At 35.3% G+C, this 6,383-nt stretch overlaps 1 pseudogene; it reads left to right on the top strand.

Moving 5' to 3' along the window:
• Nucleotides 1-892, top strand: part of LOC104748468 — a 3,783-nt pseudogene extending 2,891 nt beyond the window's left edge.

A 6,383-nucleotide genomic window follows, 5' to 3' on the forward strand; every position in this document is an offset into this window, starting at 1 on the left:
CCAAACTTACGTCTTTTGTTTCGTTGTTAATAATTTACATAAAAAATTAGGATAGTTGTAACATTTTTCATATTACAACGATCTGATTTCCTTCAGGCCGACATTTGTTGGGATAGTGAAAAAGAAATCCGTGGAAGAATACTCCCCAATGCCATACTTGGCAGCCCTGATGAATTATTTGGTTCGTATGCTTTATGCTCTTCCTATGGTGCACCCTGATAGCGCATTACTCGCTTTGCTCAGTGGTATAGGGATCGTCAAAAATATTGCTTTCCTAGTTATATTTTTTATGTTTTGTGGCTGCAAATAAAAAACTGGTTATAACCGCTATTTTAGCTGTTGAACTCGCTTTTGTAGCTGTCCTTGCTACAACGGCACTGACTCTCCAACACTCAACGTCTGAGAGGACATTGAGCGTTGGAATAGTCTCCTGCATTTTTAACACATTAATGTATGTGTCTCCTCTATCTATCATGGTAAGCGAGTTTTGAATTCACCTCTGACCAAATTATTTTATGCTGTTTTAATTTGAATTAATATCAAATTTTTTTTTAGTTTTGAAGAAAATGGTGATAGAAACTAAAAGTGTGGAATTCATGCCGTTTTGTCTGTCTCTAGCTGGTTTACTTAATGCTTCCGCTTGGATGGCTTACGGATTTCTTCCGTTCGACCCGTACATGGCGGTGAAGTTCTTGTTTTCCAAAAATTATGATTAATAAATTTTTTATCTGTTTCTACACAATTGATTTTTTGCTGTAATGATATCTTTCTTTTTGCAGATACCAAATGGAATAGGCTGCGCACTTGGATTGGTCCAGTTGATCCTATACGGAGTTTACTACAGTCGACCAAAAAACTAATTGCAGAAAGGCAGTGTTTGATTGTAGTGTAGGTCTCATTTCTTAATAGTTGGGTTTCTTCGTTGGTTTTAGACTTTATCATGTTTTGCATAAAGGCTTCTCGGAACTGTCTTAAAAACATAGTATCTCAAATCCTCTCCTTCTTCCAGCAAATGGCGGCCTGGCCAAGCTGGAATGTTTTTTTATCACATCAATCACAACAGAAATAATTTAGAAGAAGAAGAAAAGATTAGGCAAATAATTTACAAAGTGAGAATGTAACATAGAGAGTCTTGTAATGAAAATAAGTTTGAAAGGTTAGTTTTCTTAAATTTATTATGAGTAAATATTGTAAGATTTTACATGATATGAAACTGAACTAATATTCAATCACTATACCAAACTTTGTAATCAAATTAATTATAGAGACACAAATTAAACAATTATTTTTAAATTATTAGAAAATAAATAAAGATATATTTCATACCACAAATAAATTAAATTAATAATGTCATCTGCAATATATCTTTATTTATTTTATTGGCAAAAAAACAAAATAATAATAATGATATATATTTCTATGACAACCCGTCCCGTGGACCCCACTAGCCTTACTGCTAGCCGCCCAAACGGACTCCAAGCTGACCCTGCAGGGCATCGATACTAACTCTGCAGGGCATCGATCCTAACCCATTACTGCGGATATCCAAATCCACTAGTAGGTTATTGGTGCGCCAGACGTTCCTCGAACCCTGGTCCCCACCCTTTAACAACCTTCCCACAGGACAGAGCCAGCATGGGATCTGTTGGACGGCTAGCGGTGGGCTAGTGGGGTCCACGGACGGTCCATTGGGGCAGCTAGCAGTGGACTAGTGGGGTCCACGGGACGGGTTGTCACAATTTCACATGGCACTATTAGTTAACTAATGTTTCGTGCCATTACCTCGTTGACGGCGGTGGCATAGAAAGAGTGGCAATTGGACCTGAAGGAGTCGCCACGACATTGTAATATGATGGTGACGGAATCTGGAGCCTCGCTTTGAAAACATGCACGTATCCGCTCGCAAGATCATTATCAGATACATAACGGGTGAGAACGTTGAGAGGTTTTTCTCATATTTACCACCATGCTTATATTTCCCTTCACTGTTCAAAATTGCTACAAAACAAGATATCATAAAAAAAATATTATGAGCTATCATAACTTATATTAACGTATTTGATTAACACTATAATAGAACAACATATAATAGCATGTCGAAAAAGCGCTATTATATATTGTGAAAGAGATAGCGTTTGATAGTTTGCTATCAGTTACATATAATAGCATTTTTTTAGAGCTAACAAAGTTCATATTTTTTATTGTGTCTTATACAAAATTCTATTGATCATTTCAGTTTGTGGAAGACATGTTTGTTTTTGTTTGTAACAGAGAAGAAAGAGAGAAGAGTTTGGGACTATTTTCGGCAAGAGATGGGGAGGGCCGATGAAAAAGTCAAAAGTTTAAATTTTAAAACTCTTAGAAAATAGAGTCACACACACTATACAATACTTGAGTATATAAAAATCGATTTTTATATGACAGCCCGTCCTGTGGACTCTACTAGCCTCACTGCTAGCCGCCCCAACGGATCCCAAGCTGGCCTTGCAAGGCATCGATCCTAACTACTCACTGGGCAAATGGAACTGTTCATCCAAATCCACAGTAGGTTATTGGTGCGCCAGGCGTTCCTCGAACCCTGGTCTCCACCCTTTAATAACCTTCCCACAGGACAAGCTGTCACCAATTGACAAATTTTATTAGGGTTTTATTTTATTATTTAAGCACGAGGCTCGACCTCTAGAAAGACAAGTTTTTTTCTACGCAGCCTTTCAGCACTTGTAAGCTTGGGAGAAGATCTCTTATCCTTTCTAACCCTTTGGAGAAGAATTCTGAACCCTCTTATTTCTCTTTGCAATTCAAACATGTTTTCTTCATATTTAATTTGTTATTGCTTTTGTTCGATGTCTGAGTAGTATCTCTGTTGGGTTTTGGGTTTCAAAAGGGGTTTTATGATTCTCTAACTTAGGTTGTTAGACTTGGGATTGATCTATTGAGTTCTTCATCTATTGTTGTTCTTATTGCTTAAACTAGATTAGCTACCTAGTTTATGATCTTAGGTTAAATTCATCTAGGCATCAAAAGTGTTGTTGAATTGCTTGAAAAGAACATAGGTGAGCAAGGTGATCCTTAGCCAATGAAAGTTGAAGTTGAGGCACCTTGTGAACATAATCAGACTTGAACTTATTGCTTGCTAGGATTGCTTAGATTCAAACGACGGCTTAGAGTTTCATCATTCCTTGCATAGATAACTAATGCTGCGACAGTAGGTTAGTTTTATATTCGAGATTTGAGTTCAAGAATGGTACCTAAAGCTTTCCCAATCCATCAACTAATTTCGTGATCATTGTTCCCTGATTGATTCACTGCGCCCAATACTTTCTCTTAATTTATAAACTCTTATTTAATTTCTGTCTTTGATCGGTTACTTGCAAAACAATCTTCCTTATTGCTTTAGCTTTACTCAGTCTATACAATTTCATAGTGCATCGCTTGATCTCTGTGGATTCGACCCTAAAGTGCTACGACGACACCACTAGATCGTGGTTGAGTGTGCTTTGGGTTTTAATTGACCTTTGATCAGTCGCGCTCACAGAGCTCATATTCTTTTTATTAATAAATGTTTTTACTTCTCATTGTTATTTACATAAATATGCCACTGAAATATTATAAGCTAATTTTTTCCTATTAGTTTTTAAAAATGAAAGATATAATCAACTATTAAATCCGAAAATGTATTTAATTATCATTTTCATTATCTATTTACTTATTAAAAGTAAATTACATTTCACAAATAAGAAAAAAAAATATTCATTTATTTATCACTTTTATCATTTTTCTCATTGCATTTTTAAACTTATGATTAGTTTAAATTAAATCAATTAGTTTAAAATATTACTTTATCTATTTAATGGTATAGTGATATAAATAATAATGTGAAACATAAAATATGTGAATTTGATTTTTAGAAACACAAAAAGACATCAAAACTTTCTACACCATCTTAAAATTTTTTTCCAAGTTCAAATATTTCACGGGTGAAACATATTTACAGAATATAAATGCAAATTTGAATAAACGAAAAAAACTTTACTTATATATTTTGTTTCATAAAAACAAATCTTAAATCTCAAATTATAATTTTACTCATAATATTTTATTTAAATTGATTTAACCCGCACTACCTAGTATGTGTATTATTATTTACAACCAAACACTACAAGAAATTTGACTATTGATAGCATAAAAGGATAGCGTTTTTGATGTTTATGCTATCTTTGAGTGAACCGTATATTAAAGATAGCGTTTGGTTATTTGTAAACGCTATCTATGGTTAACAGCGGGAATTAAAATTTGACGCGGGCCAAAATTTGGTTCCTAAAAATTTGTAAACGCTATTGAAATTAAAAGGGGGAAAAAATTCGTCATTTCCCTAAGGCAAAAAAAATAGATCTAAGGCAAAAAGGGTTTTCATTTTTCTCTCTTTCTCGATTTTTCCTCTCAATCGACTTCTCAGTCTCTCAAACTCTCAAACTCTCAAACTCTCAAACTCTCAATCGACTTCTCGACTTTTCCTCTCAATCGATTTCTCTGGCTCTCAATCGATTTCTCAATTTCTATTTCTCTCTTCCTCAACTCGGTTTCTCTTTCTCGATTTCTCTGGCTCTCAATTGATTTCTCAGTCTCTAGCTATTTCTCTCTTCCTGAACTCGGTTTCTCTCTCTCTCGCAACTCGATTTCTCTGTCTCGGAACTCCATCTCTCTCTCTCTCAACTCGATTTCACGGTGGAAACCCTAATCAAGGAGTACACTCGATTCTCACACTCAGATTAGCCGGGTGGGTAATTTTATCTTTGCTTGTTCTCTGATTTGTTGATTTTTTGATAGGGTCTTGTTGGACGATGAGTTCACTCTGATTCTCACACTCGATTCTCTAGTTTTAAATTTGAGTGTATGTGGAGCTGAGTTACGGTCTTGTTGGACGATGGATAATATATTATCGTCCCGTCTTTACAAAGTTTATGGATCTTTATAGCTAAGAATTTGCATGTAGATGGGTATGTGATAGATACTCCTTTGAACTATCTGAAACTTGAGGATTGGAATTATTTTCAACACCACTGTTTTATTAAGAATATGCCTAAGCTGAGGGAAGCATTTGTCAGTGTTTTTGAATTCCCTGATCTAAAGTGTCTTATTAGATCAATCAGATTTGTCAAGCGTCTTAGAATATGTTCACAGGTAATTAGTTTCGATTTATCAACTACAAGTTGTTAATCTCATTAATTTATAGAATACTCTGTTAATAATTTTGATTATGTGGGCAGGATGTGTATGGTGATGGTTTTGTTTTCAACCAGCTCGNAGAAAATGCTTCTCTCTGGAGGTCAACTAAAACTGTTGGATCACTTACCCAAGCTGTGGGAGTCAAAATAGCATGGCCAGCTAATAAAATCAAGATGGTTGATTACCAAACTTCTGATTCATCGGTAAAATTTTGATTTTGGTTGATTTTTATGAAACTGTATTATTATCATTCCTTGTTCTGATATATATTTGTTTATGACTGACTTAGGTACATGACATGGTCATCATCTACGATTGTAATGTGGAGGAGGATGAGATAGTTGCTGAGGGTCATATATGGTCTACTGATCCAAACGAAGTGATCAATGATATTCGTATTGGTTCAAATGCTGCAGTGGTGAAGGTTGATAAGGTGGTTAAGAAAGATGCTTATCTGTGGAGACCAACTACTGAAAATTACTTGATGGAGCATGTACTTCAAGATTATATTGCCTGGCCAATTAACAAGATCAATACTCAACCTTCAAGAGAAGCATCACCAAAAGCATCATCACCTAAGGTATAATTTCCAGTGACTGAATTTTAAGTTAGTCAAATGTTATATAATGATCTTGAGTTGATCTTTAATTTTGTTCTGAGTGGTAGAGTATAAGCTGCAGCGTCGCTAACAGCTCAACAAATGGAAAGAAGACTTGCATGTTGTTGGACTGTGAAAACTCAGGAGAGATCGTTGCAGAAGGTATAGTCATGTCAGCCAATCCGGAAGACACAGTCCACTGTAAACCCTTAGGACCTAATGCTAGCAAGGTATGGGTTAAAATTATAAAGATTGGAACAGCCAAAGTATGGAGACCAAGTGCGGAAGTGGAATGTGTTGCTGATGCTTTAGGTACAACAGTGGCATGGCCTACTGATAAGATTGTAGGGTCTTGAGTTCAACACAGTTGTGTTAGAAACAAACTAGGGCCTTAGCTTGGAACTTGAACAATTGTGTGGTGTTTATGTTTGGCTAACTAGTTTATAAGTTTATTGAACTATTGTGTGGATTATGTTGGTTAGTTGGATTGAAAACCTAATGTTATTTTATAAAAGTTTTCTTCTTCACTTCATTTTGTCGTAAATCAGGAATCCAAACA

Source organism: Camelina sativa, chromosome 15 (genome assembly GCF_000633955.1).
Source record: "Camelina sativa cultivar DH55 chromosome 15, Cs, whole genome shotgun sequence".
Classification (NCBI taxonomy): Eukaryota; Viridiplantae; Streptophyta; class Magnoliopsida; order Brassicales; family Brassicaceae; genus Camelina; species Camelina sativa.